We start from the raw sequence: 19,708 nt of genomic DNA, 5'->3' as shown, positions 1-19,708 counted from the left end.
TTTTGAAAATTTCATTAACTCAGTCCATTCATTTTTAGTTAAATTAAAATTCACAATAGAAGTATTCACCTTATTAATAATTTCTTCAATTTCAAAATTTATCATAGTAGAAAAGCTTTTAATACCTTCATGAATAAAAGGTGGTACAAACTTCTTATCCCCTCTTATTTTAGAGGTATCTATTGTGCAGTAAGCATTTAATTCACTGAGACATGAAACAAATGATTCATCTGTAAATTCTTGACTACAATCCATTGCAAAACTATCCAGACTACTTATTTCAAACTCTTTCTGTACCACATTCTCATTTGCAATGTAGTTAAAATAATACCATATGTGTAATTTCCGTATAAATTTAAAGACATCAATTTTGCACTGGTATGTTTTCGGAAGAACTGTCGGAACAAACTTTAAACCATGGTTTAGCACTGTATACACTTTTTCATTAATAAAACAGCCTGATAAATTCACTACTTTGTTATAAACATTGAGATTAGTACCATTTTGTCCTTTTGTTTTCGTGCCAAGGGCGAAAGGGCCCTCCCCTGTAATTCTCTTGTTCTGCGTGCGTTCTTTTATGTTGTTGTTGCCTCCCTGATTGTCTGTAACCACCAAAATGTTCAGGTAGGAAGCAATCATCGGCCGGTGGTGATAAAGGTGGAAAATCATGTTCTTTCTCACTATAACTCGGTGCTCTATTTGGTTGCTTATCAGTGTACCTGGCGAAACTTTCAGTTCTCGCTTGCTGATTATCCTTCACATTCGAAAAGTTACGATTGTAGCGTGGTCTCTGATTGGTTCCACCAAAGAAGGCAGTACCATTCTCAAAGTCTCTCAGATCCCTTGTAATTTTATGGATTTTCTGTTCTATACATTTGTTTTCAAGAATGTGAACCTTCTCTTGAATTTCTATCAAGCAAGATTCAAACTTAGTTCTATCTAATCTAGCTGTCAAGTTCATACATAGCAAATTAATGTCTTTTTTGATGTTAGATAATTTCACAATGTCACGCTGTATTAGAATTTTTAACCATTCTATGGAACACTGATGTGCCGCTTTCTCCCATCTATTCATAAACACTTTATCCGTTGTACACGAAGGAACAAAAGGTTCCGATGGAAATTTAATGGCTCGTAAGCCTCTAGGCACAATGTTTAAGTCAACATACCTTTGTAAACTGGTATAATTATAATACGTGAGCATTTCTTTATCCATTAGATTTTTAAGCTTGGATAGCAATACTTTTATTTCACCAGGGTATTCTGTAGATCTTTTACCGACATGAGCAAAGGGATTCGTATCTCTCTTGCTTCTAGTTTCAGCAAAAAAACGCTCCCAAACCGGGATACCTGAATTGACATCCGCATTTCCTTCTGTTCTGTTCATATTAGGTTCCATGTTCCGGTTGAGGAAACCTTCTATGGATCGCTGGGAGGTGGTAGCATTTTCCTCCCTAAATATTCTAGGTATATTCACCCCAGGATCACTGGCCATGGATATGGAAAAAAGGAAGTAGATATAAGTCACAACACCAGCTCTTCAGCTCGAACAAGATGAAAACCCAAATTCAGGATACAACAACAGCCAGTTCACCAAAATCGATTTATTTTCTATACAGTCTCTAGCGCCTCGGCTCAACAAAGCCTTCAAGGAGTAAATAACAATACATCTCTGTTCCATATTTATATACACACCCATTAACTCTTTACATAATTAAGTGATCATTAAACAATTAAAAATCTATAACCATTTAAAAAGACATGTTCATATTACACTCTTCCAACAACAATCAACATTTAGTCCCTTTGGTGCTAATGTCTGATATTTTAAAATGAAAATTAATTCCTTTTTTAAAAGTAAATTCTTTATTTTTTCCTCACTAGCTCCCTTACTATAAATCTCTTCTAATATAGATACCTTAAAATTAGTTACATCAGAATTATGAAATTTTACAAAATGTTGAGCCAAGGGGCTCTCTAACTTGTTGTTCTTAATATCCCTTAGGTGTTCCATTATTCTCACTTTAAGCATTCTTTTGGTCTGTCCTATGTAAAATTTTTTGCATCCACATTTAATTGTGTAAATAACTTGTTTGGTAAGGCAACTAAAGGAACCTGTGGACCTGTAACTCTTTCCATTTATATAGTGAAAGACACTTTCCACATGAGAACAGATTTTACACTTCCCACACGGTATAGTGCCTGTACTACCTATTACTCTACCTATATGCTGGATGGGTAATTCAAATTTAGTGTGTACTATCATATCTTTTATATTTCTTCCTCTACGGTAACTAAATATTAATTTTTTCTTAGTCATCTCACTTAATTCTTCATAATTCTGTAAGAATCGCCAAAAATATGATATACAGTTCTTGATATCATCACTACAAATATTATATGTAGATACCATGAAAATACTATCCATCTCTTCACCTTCTTTATTATTCTTTTTATCTCTTTTCCTTTGATCTTGAAATCTACTATTGTGTCTCTTGTAAAAAAAACTACCAGGGGATGGAACGTACTAAACATTGTTTGTGTTCCCAAAGAAATTACTATTACTTCAAGTCAAGTTTTACCACCATTGATGTGCAGTGGTCATGGGGTTATAATGTTTAATTTGTTGCATCTTCTCTTTGTCAGTGATTTAAAACTATATAGTTTATCAGATGAGGAACTGAAAATACAACTGCAGGTTGTCAAAACTTTTTCAGATGATATAAGAATGTCATTTGGTCTTGATAAATGTGCAAAAGCAACCTTTAAAGCAGGAAAACTTCAGCACCAGGAAAACATCAGTTTGGGACAAGAATGTGATATAAAAGAACTTGAGCAAGAGGGAGTGTATACATATTTGGGAATTGATGAAGGATCAACAATAGAACATGAACAATTGTGAATAAAACTTTGTAAGGGATACTTTAGAAGACTTTAATCCTGAAAAACAGCATTGACATCTAGGAACAAAATCCAAGCTATAAATCAGTTTGCTCTTCCTGTCCTAACTTACAGTTTTGGAGTGATTGATTGACCCCAAAACATGTTGAATAGATTAGATAGGAAAACAAGAAGGATGCTTCATGCTCACCAACTGTTTATAAAAATCAGTGTATACTGATTATATATTCCCCGTTCTGAAGGAGGGATGGGCCTCCTTGAAATTGATTACATGTATAGATCTGCAATCGTGGGACTCCATGCATATCTGCTGATCTCAAAAGACCCAAATGTAGCGAAAGTTTTGAAACATGAGGAGAATAAATCTAAGATGACTTCTCTGCTTAATCTAGCAGAAGGATATCAGCGTCAAGCAGGAATGGAAATCAAAGCAGAAGTCGATAAAAAACAGGCAGCAACTGAATGTGCCAAAAAAAAACAAAAGAAAGAATATAAGGTGAAGGACAGGATGAGAAGGCAAGAAATGTGGAAAATGCATAAGTATAGTTGCAAGTGTAGAAAACTTCTGGAAGAACCTCATGTTGATCAGGAATGAACACAGGAATAGTTAAGGAGAGGGGAATTCAAACCAAGAGATGAAAGGTTATTATTGGCGGCCCAAAACAGTGGGCTTTGTACATGCTGGTTTGCAAAGTCCACTGAACATGTGGGAGAAACAGACAAATGTAGGTTTTGTAAAACCGAATTGGAAACAGTCGCACATCTCATTGCTGGTTGTGACATACTAATGGCCGAAGGACTGTATACTGCAAGGCATAATAATGTGGCAAGACTGTTGCACTGGGGATTGTGCAAACATTATGGTACTGAAGGAGGTGAAAAACACTGGAAACATAAGCCACAAAGCATCAAAGAAAATGATGAAGTTTGTATCACATGGAATCACCCATTACTCATCATCATCATCATCTTCTTTCAGCTGTTCCCATTAGGGGCCGCCACAGCGGATCATCTGTTTCGCTCTGTCACACCAACCACCTGCATGTCCTCTCTCACCACATCCATAAACCTTATCCTAAGCCTTCCTCTTTTCCTGTTACCTGATAGCTTCATCCTTAGCATCTTTTTCCTAATATACTCAGCATCCCTCCTGAGCACATGTCCAAACCAACATAATCTTGCCTCTCTGACTTTGTCTCCAAACCTTCCAACCTGGGCTGACCCTCTAAAATACTTATTCCTAATGATGTCCACCCTCACCATAACCAGTGCAAATCTTAACATCTTTAACTCAGCCACATCCAGCTCAAACTCCTGCCTTTTTGTCAATGCCACTGTCTCCAACCCATATAACATAGCTGGTCCACTACCCTGTTATAGACTTTCCCTTTCACTCTTACTGGTACTCATCTGTCACAAATCACACCTGTCACTCTTCTCCACCCACTCCATCCTGCATGTAATCTCTTCTTCACCTCTCTTCCACACTCACCATTACTCTGAACTATTGATCCCAAGTATTTAAACTCATCCACCTTCACCACCTCTACTCCTTGCATCCTCACCATTCCTCTATCCTCCCTCTCATTCACACACATATATTCTGTCTTAGTCCTGCTGATCTTCATTCCTCTTCTCTCTCGAGCATATCTCCATTTCTCCAGGGTCTCCTCCACCTGTTCCCTACTCTCACTACAGAGCACAATGTCATCTGCAAACATCATAGTCCACGGGGACTCCTGTCTGATCTCGTCTGTCAACCTGTCCATCACCATTGCAAATAAAGGGCTCAGAGCTGATCCTTGATGTAATCCCACCTCCACCTTAAACGCATCCATCACTCCCACTGCAGACCTCACCGCTGTCACACTACCCTCGTACATATTCTGTACCACTCTTACATACTTCTCTGACACTCCCGACTTCCTCATACAATACCACAATTCCTCTCTAGGCACCCTGTCATATGCTTTCTCTAAGTCTACAAAAACACAATGCAACTCCTTCTGACCTTCTCTGTATTTCTCCAACACTCTCAGAGCAAACATTGCATCTGTAGTGCTCTTTCCCGGCATGAAACCATACTGCTGATCACTAATCATCACCTCCCTTCTTAACCTAGCTTTCACTACTCTTTCCATAACTTCATGCTGTGACTGATCAACTTAATCCCTCTGTAGTTACTACAGCTCTGCACATCACCCTTATTCTTAAAATCAGTACTAAAACACTTTTTCTCCATTCCTCAGGCATCCTCTCACTTTCCAAAATTTCATTAAATAATCTGGTTAAAAACTCCACCGCCATTTCACCTAAACACCTCCATGCTTCCACACGTATGTCATCTGGACCAACAGCCTTTCAATTCTTCATCCTCTTCATAGCTGGCCTTACTTCCTCCTTGTTAATCAATTGCACTTCAAGATTCCCTATCCCCACATCATCCAACCTTCTCTACCTCTCATTCTCTTCATTCATCAACCCCTTAAAGTACCCTTTCCATCTGCCCAACACACTCTCCTCACTTGTAAGTATGTTTCCCTCATTATCCTTTATCACCTTTACCTGCTGCACATCTTTCTTAGCTCAGTCCCTCTGTCTAGCAAGTTGGTACAGGTCCTTTTCTCCCTCCTTAGTGTACATCCTTTCATACAACTCTTCATATGCCTTATCCTTAGCCTTCGCCACCTTTCTCTTTGCCATGCACCTCATCTCCTTATACTCCTGTCTACTTTCTTCATCTCTCTGACAATCCCACTTCTTCTTTGCCAACCTCTTTCTCTGTATACTCTACTGGACTTCTTCATTCCACCATCATGTCTCCTTGTCATCCTTCCTCTGTCCAGATGTCATACCAAGCACCATTATAGCCGTCTCCCTTACTCGCTCTGTTGTAGTTACCCAGCTATTTGGTAGCTCGTCTTAACTCTTTCCTGAACTCCACCTCACAATTACCCTTTTTCAATTTCCACCATTTGATCCTTGGTGCTGCCCTCAAATTCCTCCTCTTCTTGATCACCAACGTCATCTTACAAACCACCATCTTATGCTGCCTAACTACACTTTCCCCGGTCACCACTTTACAGTCTCCAATCTCCTTCAAACTGGCCCTCCTACATAAGATATAATCCACCTGTGTGCATCTTCCTCCACTCTTGTATGTCACCCTATGCTCCTCCCTCTTGTTAAAATATATATTCACCACAGCCATGTCCATCCGTTTCGCAAACTCCACTACCATCTGACCTTCTGCATTCCTTTGTTTAACACCATACCTATCCATCACTTCCTCATCCCCTCTGTTCCCTTCACCAACATGCCCATTGAAATCTGCTGCAATCACCAGTCTCTCACCCTTGTGTACAGTCATCACCACTTCATCCAACTCGCTCCAAAATTTTTCTTTCTCGTCCATCGTACACCCAACTTGTGGAGCATATGCACTAACAACATTCATCATTACAACATCAATTTCCAGTTTCATAAACATCACTGTATCTGACACTCTTTTCACGTTTAAAACACTTAGCATACTATTCCTTTAGGATGACTCCTATGCCATTTCTCCTCCCATCCACACCATGATAAAACTATTTTAACCCACCTCTGATACACCTAGCCTTGCTCCCCTTCCATCTGGTCTCTTGCACACACAGTATACCAACCTTCCTTCTATCCATCATATCGGCTAGCTCTCTCCCTATACCAGTCATACTGCCAACATTCAAAGTTCCGACTCTCACTACCACAGTCCTAGCCTTTCTCCTCTCTTCCTGCCTTTGGCCATGCCTTCCCCTCCTCTCCTCCTTTGGCCAACAGTAGCTCAATTTCCGCCAGCACCCTGTTGGCTAACAGTATTGCTGGCGGTCATTGTTAACCTGAGCCTCGACCGATTCAGTATGTAAATATTTACTGGTGTCCGCATGAATGATTTGGCCAAGTTTTACGCTGGATGCCCTTCCTGACGCAACCCTCCCCATGGAATCACCCATTACTAACAGTTCAAAATATACATGTTAGAAAACTGGATATAGTGGATCGTGAAAAGAAGACAAAAGTGGCATTGATCATTGAAATTGCCACACCCAGTGACTACAGTGTGTTGTGTAGAGAGAGACACAAAGTCATAAAATATCAGGATTTGCAGGCAGAAATGAGACCAATGTGGAAGAAAGATACTCAGACAGTTTCAATAGTAGTAGAAGCAATGGGCCTTATAAAAAAGAATAGAATGAGGCACCAAAGTTACACACTGAAACTATCCACAGTAACTTTATTTAGAGAAGAACAGTAGGTGAGCGCTTTCACAACTCAGTATTGCTTCATCAGACAATGTTAATGCAGACCATGCTTGGTTAAATACTTAAGCAATCAGTGTGGTTTAAACTATTTAAAGCAATACAGTCAAATAATTTAACAATTAAAGCTATTAGTACAAGCTTATGCAGACTATGTATTTAAAACCAACCTTAAAGTACATGTCTCTCTATAAAAACCATCATTATTTGACCATAATATATGTAAAAGTATAAAAAATATATATAATATAAAAATGTCCTATATAAAATCTTAAATATATATATAAGTAAATACAAAAGCTTGATGAACCATAGTACCACATTAAAACCTAGAAATTAATGTTTAAGACGTCTTGCTTTAAGGCAAGGGACTAGTGAAGTACAACCATTCAAGCCCGGATATCTATCTGCATTCAGCTTGATAATCCATTTCTGTTCTAACTCTTCCGTATAATTTTCTATGTCCCCACCTCTATTTGTCCTTAATACTTGTTGTAAAACCAAAAATTTGAAGCAGTGAGTACTGTTTGTATTTAAAATATGATTTGCTAGGGCATTAGATTGTTTCAAATTTCGTATATCCCTTGCATGTTCTAATATTCTATCTTTAAAAGTTCTGTTTGTTTTTCCTACGTAATAGGCATGACATGCTTGACAAAAACTAAAATAAGTAACATCTGTACTCTTACAATCATAGTATTTCTTAGTATATAACCTAAAATGTTTCATCGGATGAATATACTCATTTTTAATATAAATGTACTGACAGGCTGCACAATTCCTGCATGGAAAAGTGCCTTGTCTGTTGGAGAGATTTTTTCTATGGGGTTGGTGTTCTTTATTACAAAGATGTTGCTTCAATGACACGTTGTTCTTAAAACTAAAACTAGGTGTGTCACCGATCATGGGGACAAGGTCTGGTATTTCCTGTAGTAAGTGCCAGTTCTTCTTAATGATATCTGTATACTTATTGATATCACTTGCAAATCGAAAAACTACTCTAAACTTATTCCTATCAATGTCTCTATTGCCAGACGTTCTCATATCAGTTTGAAAGCTCATGTAAGGCTTACATCTTGTTGATCTAACTTTCCATGCCTCTGTTATCACATTCGTGATTTCTGAACTTGAGTAGCCTCTTTGCTCTAATTCACTGTGTAATTTATCCAGTGCCCCTGCAGCCTCTTCATCATTGTTATGTAGGCGTAAAGTTCTAAAAACTTGTCCTTTGAGAACATTTCTAGAAATGTGTCTCGGGTGCATGCTAGATTTATGAAGACAGGCATTGGTCCTGGTAGGTTTGTAGTAGATACTAGTTTTCAGCTGTTTTAAATTAGTTTTAGTTACACTTACATCTAGAAAGTCAATGGAGGTGTCAGAAGAAGTAAAAGAAAATTTCAAAAAATCTGTTGTACTATGTAAATAATCTACAGAATTACTGATATTGGAACCATGTCCTCTCCATAAAATGAAAATATCATCCACGAAACGTACATACCAAAGGATACAATCATAATAGGGATTCAAAATCGATAAAACATACTCTTCTTCCCATCTTACTAATGATAGATTGGCGTAGCTGTTGGCACATGACGTGCCCATTGCTATGCCATTCATCTGTAGAAAGAACTCATCTTGGAAAGTAACAACATTATTTTCAAGTATAATCTCTAATAGGCTACAGACTAACAAATCTTATTTGGTGTAAGCTTCCTATCTGTGTTAAGGAACTCTCTTACTTTATCAATTCCCCATGCATTCAGAATGCTCGTAAAAAGGGATTCAATATCCATAGTAAGGAATACAAATGCTTCATCATCATTAATAGTTTCCATTCTATCATGTAGACGCTGTAAAACATGTTTGTATCTCTAAGAATAGTATGACAGCTGTTTAAGAACTCATGTAAGATACCCCCTACATAAATCGACAAGGGCTCAGTACACCAACCTGCTCCTGATACAATGGGACGCATAGGAGGGGCAGTGATGTGTTTGTGGATTTTGGGTAGGCCATATATTCTAGGAATTAAAGGTTTCTGTACCAAAAAATAATTAAACAAGGGTTCATCAATTAATCCCGTAATCAATAGATCAAATACTAAAACAGACGCCTTGTCACTAATGGCAGTTACAGCTGCTTTAGTCAATATCTGGTGGGTACGGTCATCTAATAACGAGGCATTCATCTGACTAATATACAGATCTTTATCCATTAAAACAATTTTACCACCTTTGTCAGCCTGCTTTATAACAAGGGAATTCAGATTCTGTAGTTCATTCAAAGCCCTGTATTCTGGTGCAGTGAGGTTTTAGAAGGTGCAACCATTAAAATCAGTGGTATACATTTCTTTAAAAGCATGCTCACAAATGTCCACAAATCTTTGTATACCTGGAGGAGTAGGAGGTATATAGGTACTAGCTTTTTTATATACATTAATGTTTACATCATTATTGTTAGGAAAAATACACTTTAAACTTAAATTTCTACCTAGTAATTTTAGATCTGTTATCATTTCTGTTAAGTCTGACTTTCTGGCAGGGATAAAGGATACACCTTTGTTCAGTAAGTCACACTGTTCATTGGTTAGTGGAAAGGAGGAAATGTTCACAATAAGGTTATTCACATTCTCCTTTTTTTTTGAAAAATGCACAGTTCTGTCCACATGGTGTTCCCTTGTTGTGTTCCCCATGGTTGGGTTGCTTTTGACCCGACCTCTGAATGGAAGAGCTGTCTTCAGAGTAAACTCTCCCACTTTCGGATTGTCTAAAAAAAACGGTAGTATCTTTAGCGTTAACTTGTACACTGTTTATAGGACTCTTACCTGCGTTGTTAGCGTTTCTTTGCTCTTCGTTCTGCTGTTTCTTCTCTGCATTTGATGTAGATGTGTCTCTGTGGACAGCTGGAACAAATGATGCAATCTTGGGGGCAGAAGTACTAGTGCTAACACTTTCCTTTATATGTGTAGCTGTAGCTGCCATATTTGCATTCAAATTATTAGCACGAAAACCGGAAGTGGAAGGCTGTGTTCCAATGTTTAGTGTCCTACTACTCTCTGCATTCGTAGTGGCAGGATTCTGAATGGTGGTTCTATTTATAGAGTCCCTTGGCCATGAGAACGAAGAGCAAAGAAACACCATGTGAGCCCTTGTCGATTTATGTAGAGGGTATCTTACATGAGTTCTTAAACAGCTGTCATACTATTCTTAGAGATACAAACATGTTTTTACAGTGTCTACATGATAGAATGGAAACTATTAATGATGATGAAGCATTTGTATTCCTTACTATGGATATTGAATCCCTTTTTACGAGCATTCCAAATGCATGGGGAATTGATAAAGTTAGAGAGTTCCTTAACACAGATAGGAAGCTTATACCAAATAAGATTTTGTTGGTCTGTGGCTTATTAGAGATTATACTTGAAAATAATGTTGTTACTTTCCAAGATGAGTTCTTTCTACAGATGAATGGCGTAGCAATGGGCACGTCATGTGCCAACAGCTACGCCAATCTATCATTAGTAAGATGGGAAGAAGAGTATGGTTTATCGATTTTGAATCCCTATTATGATTGTATCCTTTGGTATGTACGTTTCGTGGATGATATTTTCATTTTCTGGAGAGGACATGGTTCCAATATCAGTAATTTTGTAGATTATTTACATAGTACAACAGATTTTTTGAAATTTTTTTTTACTTCTTCTGACACCTCCATTGACTTTCTAGATGTAAGTGTAACTAAAACTAATTTAAAACAGCTGAAAACTAGTATCTACTACAAACCTACCAGGACCAATGCCTGTCTTCATAAATCTAGCATGCACCCGAGACACATTTCTAGAAATGTTCTCAAAGGACAAGTTTTTAGAACTTTACGCCTACATAACAATGATGAAGAGGCTGCAGGGGCACTGGATAAATTACACAGTGAATTTGAGCAAAGAGGCTACTCAAGTTCAGAAATCACGAATGTGATAACAGAGGCATGGAAAGTTAGATCAACAAGATGTAAGCCTTACATGAGCTTTCAAACTGATATGAGAATGTCTGGCAATAGAGACATTGATAGGAATAAGTTTAGAGTAGTTTTTCGATTTTCAAGTGATATCAATAAGTATACAGATATCATTAAGAAGAATTGGCACTTACTACAGGAAATACCAGACCTTGTCCCCATGATCGGTGACACACCTAGTTTTAGTTTTAAGAACAACGTGTCATTGAAGTGACATCTTTGTAATAAAGAACACCAACCCCATAGACAAAATCTCTCCAACAGACAAGGCACTTTTCCATGCAGGAATTGTGCAGCCTGTCAGTACATTTATATTAAAAATGAGTATATTCAGCCGATGAAACATTTTAGGTTATATACTAAGAAATACTATGATTATAAGAGTACAGATGTTATTTATTTTAGTTTTTGTCAAGCATGTCATGCCTATTACGTAGGAAAAACAAACAGAACTTTTAAAGATAGAATATTAGAACATGCAAGGGATATACGAAATTTTAAACAATCTAATGCCCTAGCAAATCATATTTTAAATACAAACAGTACTCACTGCTTCACATTTTTGGTTTTACAACAAGTATTAAGGACAAATAGAGGTGGGGACATAGAAAATTATACGGAAGAGTTAGAACAGAAATGGATTATCAAGCTGAATGCAAATAGATATCCAGGCTTGAATGGCTGTACTTCACTAGTCCCTTGCCTTAAAGCAAGAAGTCTTAAACATTAATTTCTAGGTTTTAATGTGGTACTATGGTTCATCAAGCTTTTGTATTTACTTATATATATATATTTAAGATTTTATATAGGACATTTTTATATTATATATATTTTTTATACTTTTACATATATGATGGTCAATAATGATGGTTTTTATAGAGAGACATGTACTTTAAGGTTGGTTTTAAATACATAGTTTGCATAAGCTTGTACTAACAGTGTTTAATTGTTAAATTATTTTGACTGTATTGCTTTAAATAGTTGAAACCACACTGATTGCTTAAGTATTTAACCAAGCATGGTCTGCATTAACATTGTCTGATGAAGCAACACTGAGTTGTGAAAGCGCTCACCTACTGTTCTTCTCTAAATAAAGTTACTGTGGATAGTTTCAGTGTGTAACTTTGGTGCCTCATTCTATTCTTATTGTTGCAGTTTTTGGCACCTCAGTGTACCTGTAGCCATTTGAGATTTGTTTTTCTTATAAAAAAGAATCTACAATCATATTTAGATATGTTACCAGTCCATGTAACCCCGTATGAATTGCAGGAGTCATTACTGGGCATATTGTGGGTGCTACGAAGAGCACTTTTGGCTGACATCAAAAGTTGAAACAATACTAATTTCATGAACTTTAATCATACTTTGACTTAGGAATAGGGTTCATTGTAGCTTGCTACAGATCACCCACCATGTCCCAGGATCCCCATTCCACGTTTCTGGAAACACTGGGAAACATAAAGGTCCTACCAAACACCCAAATATTGGGTGATTTCAATTACCCAAACATTAACTGGGAGAACTACTCAAGTACTAACTCCCTTGCCCAACATTTCCTAGAATTTATAAACTCAAACGCCCTGGTTCAACTGGTCAGCACTACCACCAGAGGTGACAACATATTAGACCTGGTTATCACCAACATGGGCAACTGGTATTCCACACTGTAGGTCATCCCCTCGCTAGTTAGATCTGACCATAAACAAATCACTTTGGATATCTACATTCTGCCCCCCATTCCCGGACAAGGAAACTGTTAAATAAATTGCTAAAATCAGACTGTAAAAATCATTAGGCATTTCAAAATGACAGTCAATAACACAGAAGGCTCAAGTTGTATAACGTTTCTTTACTCGTGTACACAAGGAGGCAAAAAACCATACATAACATGTATAGAGTTTTGACTAATTACATTCAGGAAATACCCTCAATTATATACCATTTGCAATCAGCTTTTGCCCACCTTACTGACGTGGTCAGTCACAGGGCATTTACATTACTATAGTCCATAATACTTCATTCATAAGAAGATGCTTAGGTAATGTTTTTGGAAACTTTCCCATGAGAATAACACAGCCTTGCGAGGCCCCTGGTCCATCATAACGTCTTCCTGTAGATGTTACTTTTTTCAAGGATTTTAGATTAGTTCGAATACAATGGTCAAGTCTTTTCTTAATACGTTCCTTTGTCTCTCTGGTTACCAGCTGTACACTATCTCTGATAGTGTTCACAAGGCCATCCTTCTCGGTGGAAGGAAGAAAGATATACATGCATACATATTTATTTCTCTCTAACCCAGCAGATTATAGATGCTGAAAGACATAAGCTTGCTGAGCTGGCTACTGCCAGGGTCAGAGGTTAACCATACTGCAGCTGGTTTCAAGCAATTATATGTAAGATCATTTCTACTGCCATATTGTTAAATAGAATCAAATGCATTACATATTATACTGTTTAAATAGAATCAAATGCATTACATATTATACTGTTTCTAAACTTCACACTACATATATGTTTAAGTACATATTCTTCTAATAGTTTATATATGTCTAAGTACATATTCTCCTAACATTCTGTATATGTTTAAGTACATATTTTTCTAACAGTCTGTATATGTTTAAGTACATATTTTTCTAACATTCTCCCTCCTTTTAATGCTTTTTATTCTATTTAGAAACATAAACAACATTATTTCATTCTCTAGTCTCTTTCCTTCTGGAACTTTTAACTAGGCAAGTCATTTGTTTTATATTTCAGAAAGAATTTCATTTGGTATTAATAGATTTAATTTTAAAATCTTGGTAAAAAGTTTTAGTAACAGATATATCAACAAAATCTTTGATTAACCTTTTCATGTAGGGAATTCCACAGTAAACACATGCTCCTATTAGGAGTATACCCACACAAATAGCAATTAAAATGTTTAATAGGATGGAACCCCACCCCCCAAACAGATTCTGGAAAAAGTCCGTCAGTGGGTTTGGGCCTGGTTTAGTCATTGCTGATACTTGCTGAATTGTCTGATTGACAAAATGTGTCCCATTGTCACTATAGATTCTTTCCGGTATGCCAAATCTAGGAATTATTTCCTTTACTAGGGCCTTTGCCACTGTTGCTGCATCCGGATTTCTGGTTGGAAAAGCTTCTACCCATTTTGAAAACATATCTATGATCACTAAACAGTATTTCTTTCCTTCACATTTATTCAACTCTATGAAGTCCATACAAATAGTATGGAACGGATACGGTGGTGTAGGGAAACTCCCTTGCTTGTTTTTAAATGCTCCTTGTGCATGGTGCTTGTTACAAGTATGACAAGCTGCACAAAATTTTATTGTATAATTTATGTATCCATATGTTTGGAATATTCTATTTACTAACTGTACCATCCCCCCTGTTGAGACATGGCTCTGCCCATGGCTCAACAAAGCTGCATATCTAAATAAATTAGACGGCAATATTGTTTTTTTCCCTTTGGAAATGTACAGTCCATTCTCAAAAATTGCACCTTGTTTTACCCATTTTTGTTTTTTTTGCTTTTGTAGTAAGCATTTGCATTGTTTTTAACATGTCTAAATCTAAAATCTCAAAGGGTTGTAATTCCTCATTTAAAAATAAAGTTTTTGAGTCTGAGGCTGCTTGCTTTGAGGCTGCATCAGCTCGTGCATTACCTTTTGAAATCTTATTCTGTTGTTTTGTATGAGCTACACATTTACAAATAGCTACTTTGGTAGGCAACTGAATAGATTCTAATAGCTCCAAAATAAATTGCGCATGATTAATAGGTTTTTTACTGGATGTAATCATTCCTCTATTTTTTTCATTGTTGTGCAAACACATGCACTGTAGAAAAAGCATACTGACTATCAGTATATATGTTCACTTTTTTGCCTTTTACTAAAGTACATGCTTCTGTCAAAGCTACCAGTTCTGCTACTTGAGCATACAAGTTGTGTGGTAAAGTTTGTGCTTCTAAAATTTCATTGTCTGTAACTACTGCATACCCCACCAGATTCTTCCCTGTAGGACCCCTTTTGCATGAGCCATCCACGTAATATGTCACCTCAGCATTATTCAAGGGCATATTTGTAAAATCTTGTAACTGTTCATATGAGGTTGGCTCAGCAGTATGGTTATACATGAAAGATGTTTAGCAGGAGAAAGGTATGCAACTTTTTCTTGTACCAGAATTATTGCAACTGCATGAGGCATTCTCAATGTGAGAGGGTGGAATAACACCACTGAGGCTGAAGCCTGCACTGCCATTGCTGCTGCAACTACTGCTTGTACACAGTGAAGCAAAGATTGCACCACTGGGTCTAATTGTGATGAATAGTAAGCTATGGGGCATTGCTTATTCCCATGCTGTTGCTTTAATACTGATGTTATGTACCCTTGCTTACAATCTACGGTCTGAAAGAACCGTTTGTGATAATTTGGAAGTCCTAAAACTAATGAAGAAGCTATTAACTGCTTCAACCTGCAGAAAGCCATTTCTGCTTTTGTTCTCCATTATAAAATAATTTGGTACCCAGCTCCAACAAAAATTAGTTGTACCTAAGAAATACATTATTTCTTTCTTAGTTGTTGGTTTGGGTGCTTGCAAAATTGCTGTTTTTTTTCTCTTCTCTTCTCTTTTTTCCTTTATTTAGTATTTTACCTCTATTGGATATCACATATCCCAGGTATTTAACCTGTTTTTTTCAAAGTTGTAACTTACTTTTGTTTACTTTGTGTCCTTGTATTACTAAAAATTTTAATAATGCTACTGTATCCACCCTGCACTGCTGCTGGGTGCTGCTAGCAAGATGTCATTTACATAAAGTAAAATTTGACTACCTTTCGGTGGGGTAAACCCTGCCAGGTTGCTAGCCATTTTTTGTGCAAATATTATTGGGCTCTCACAATATCCCTGTGGTAGTCGAGTATATGTATACCTTTTACCCTGAAATGTAAATGCAAACCAATATTGACTATCAGGATGTATAGGTATTGAAAAGAAAGCATTACTAATATTTACCACAGAGAAATACTTCTGTTGCGGTCTCAAATCATTCAACAAGGTATGTGGGTCTGGCACCATAGGTGCTCTAGGTATTATTGCATTATTTACAGCTTATAAATCTTGTACCATTTGCCATTTCCCGTTTGCTTTTTTAACAGGAAATAGGGGTGTATCACATGGTGAATCAGGAGATTCTACCAGTACTCCTTTTTTGAGTAATGCTGCTTATTATAGGCTTAATTTCTACTTCTGCATCCTTTCTCAAAAGGTATTGTCTTTTCTGTGGTCTAAAAGCTGACTTTGGGGTAATTGTAACTGGTCCTGCTGCTTGAATAAGCCCTACATTTAACTTGCCTGTTGACCACAGAGTTGTTGGAATTTTACACAAGGCCTTTTCTTTTTTTTTTAATAAAAATGCTAATCAGCTGTCCTCACTAGATTGCAAGTGTACAGCTGTATGTGTCTGTGTCAATCAATTCAGTTTTTGTTTTTGTATCCCTTGTCCTGACATTTTTAAATCAGTCTGTTTTTCCATTTTGTTACCTTTTTTTCTAAGTCTGCCCATTTAACACTTTTGTTTTTTGTCAAGCTGACATGTGGCAGTCTATTGGACTTATACAATCTCATGAATTCCTGAGGTAATGAACAGCTTACTACACTGTTTTCCTCAGTATCCCAACATAAAGTTTGTAATATTAATCTGTCAGCAGGATTTTTTTTTTGAACAATTTTTGCTTATATTTCTTATTAGATCCTGGTGTGCTACAGTAGTATAGAGTACAATGTAACAAGTGCTGCTGATCGGTGTCAAGGGAGGGTACTTTACTGATGGCTACATTCATCAGTTCTTTGGTTACTGCCCCTGGACCAGTCATAACTAGGTCCTGGCTGTACCAATAATAGGCTTCACCCTCTGATCACACCACAAAAGCATCCATTTGTCTTTGTGCTTCCATACCCTGCATGGTAGGAACTACTGCTATGACAAATATCTGCATAAGGTCTCTTCCCAGTAAGTTTACTGGATATTTTGCAGAAACTACAATTTTACTTTTTTGAGTCATACCTGAAACAGGGTCAGTTATTGCTATATTATGGGAGAGTGGTTCCCTGTATAGCTGTCCATTTGCTGCTTTTACTAATATATAATCAGGTGATTCAGAATGTTTTGGTAACTTGGAGGGGTGTATCAAAGTCCGTGACGCTCCTGAGTCACACAGGAATTTGACTTTCCTTCCCTCCACCAGAAGTGTCACTTCTGGTTTTGTATCTGCTAGGTAGAGCTCCAGGCTCAACAATGCTAAATCTAAAATTTCATTTCCATTTTTATCCTCTACATCTGTTTGTACTTCCTTTATTCCCTCTACTACATTCACATTTTCTTTTTGTTTATTAACCTTTCCTGATGATTTTTGATTGTTATCACTATCATACAGTCAGTCCTCATCTCCTTTGTCTTCTGTCATTGCTTTCTTATTTTGTTTACAGTCCCTAGCTAGATGCCCTTTTTACCTGACTGTAATACAAATACTTCAGCTCCGTCTTCAGCAGTGAAGACTTGTGTCCTTTCTTTTCTTTTTACTATTAAAGTGTCTTTCAGTATGTCTAGCATACTCAAGTAAGGCTTGCAGCCTGCTTGTTCAGTGATCTATCATATGCTTTGTGATAAAGCTACTGATAGAGGCAATGCAACCCTTTAAAAATGTATTATTATTTTTTTAATTGTTGTTTAAAGCATTCTAATAATTTAGCATAATATCCATCTATTGTCTCATTTTCCTGTTGTATGCATTAATTAATGCAAGTCCAGTCTGCTCTAAGTTTCCATTTCTTAGAGATTTTGTCTGTCAGACCTTTCACTCTGTTGTCTAAAAATGTTTCAGAATTTTCTAAGCTTCTGTTTTTCTACAATTTGCTTCCTCAATCCACCTGTGTGCTTGAGGTATGCCTAGTTGGTGCTGTTTTTTTTGCCTGACGTCCTGCATCAGATTTAAGCTGTTTAAGGAGTTTAACTAGTGAAAGTTTATCTAGTTTACTATCAAATTCATAGTTGTTAACACATTTTGTATAATATCTCACATTATCTGCTCGCTGCAATTGCATATACTTTACATTATCCGTTAGGGGCGGATCTCATGATCTCTCAGTGCACTGATTTCCCATGTCTTAAAACAGACTGTTACGTAACCCTTTTCTTGTACCACGTGGTATCTTATTTCCCTATATCCACAGTAGTGTCTAGAATGACTGTTTACTTTGCTTTGTTATTCCCCTGATCTATGACCAAAGATACAATACTTCGACTCTCTCTCTCCCTGCTATCACAAACCTTAGCAATAGCACAGTGTAACCTGGTCCCTGATCTAAAACAAAGACAAAGAGGGAAATTCTTCTTACCTGAGCCTTCCGTTTATGACTGCATATTTTTCTTCTTGGGTCCCAGTCTTCCGCTTTTTAGCCACAGATCAGAAAGTGGACAGCCTCTTTACACACAACAATTCAGTTGGAGGTCTTTTCACTTTAAGAAGAACCATTTTGTTTTGGCAGCTTCTCCTGCGCAGATTTATTACCACCCATGCACTCTGACCTGCAGCTTACCAAGGGAATTCCGGTCCGAAGGACCAAAATGTTAAATAAATTGTTAAAATCAGACTGTAAAAATCATTAGGCATTTCAAAATGACAGTCAATAACACAGAAGGCTCAAGTTGTATAACGTTTCTTTACTCGTGTACACAAGGAGGCAAAAAAACATACATAACATGTATAGAGTTTTGACTAATTACATTCAGGAAATACCCTTAATTATATACCATTTGCAATCAGCTTTTGCCCACCTTACTGACGTGGTCAGTCACAGGGCATTTACATCACTATAGTCCATAATACTTCATTCATAAGAAGATGCTTAGGTAATGTTTTTGGAAACTTTCCCATGAGAATAACACAGCCTTGCGAGGCCCCTGGTCCATCATAACGTCTTCCTGTAGATGTTACTTTTTTCAAGGATTTTAGATTAGTTCGAATACAATGGTCAAGTCTTTTCTTAATACGTTCCTTTGTCTCTCTGGTTACCAGCTGTACACTATCTCTGATAGTGTTCACAAGGCCATCCTTCTCGGTGGAAGGAAGAAAGATATACATGCATACATATTTATTTCTCTCTAACCCAGCAGATTATAGATGCTGAAAGACATAAGCTTGCTGAGCTGGCTACTGCCAGGGTCAGAGGTTAACCATACTGCAGCTGGTTTCAAGCAATTATATGTAAGATCATTTCTACTGCCATATTGTTAAATAGAATCAAATGCATTACATATTATACTGTTTAAATAGAATCAAATGCATTACATATTATACTGTTTCTAAACTTCACACTACATATATGTTTAAGTACATATTCTTCTAATAGTTTATATATGTCTAAGTACATATTCTCCTAACATTCTGTATATGTTTAAGTACATATTTTTCTAACAGTCTGTATA

Source organism: Protopterus annectens, chromosome 15.part0 (genome assembly GCF_019279795.1).
Source record: "Protopterus annectens isolate FY-2018-M chromosome 15.part0, PAN1.0, whole genome shotgun sequence".
Taxonomy (NCBI): domain Eukaryota; kingdom Metazoa; phylum Chordata; order Ceratodontiformes; family Protopteridae; genus Protopterus; species Protopterus annectens.
This window is presented reverse-complemented; position numbering follows the sequence as displayed.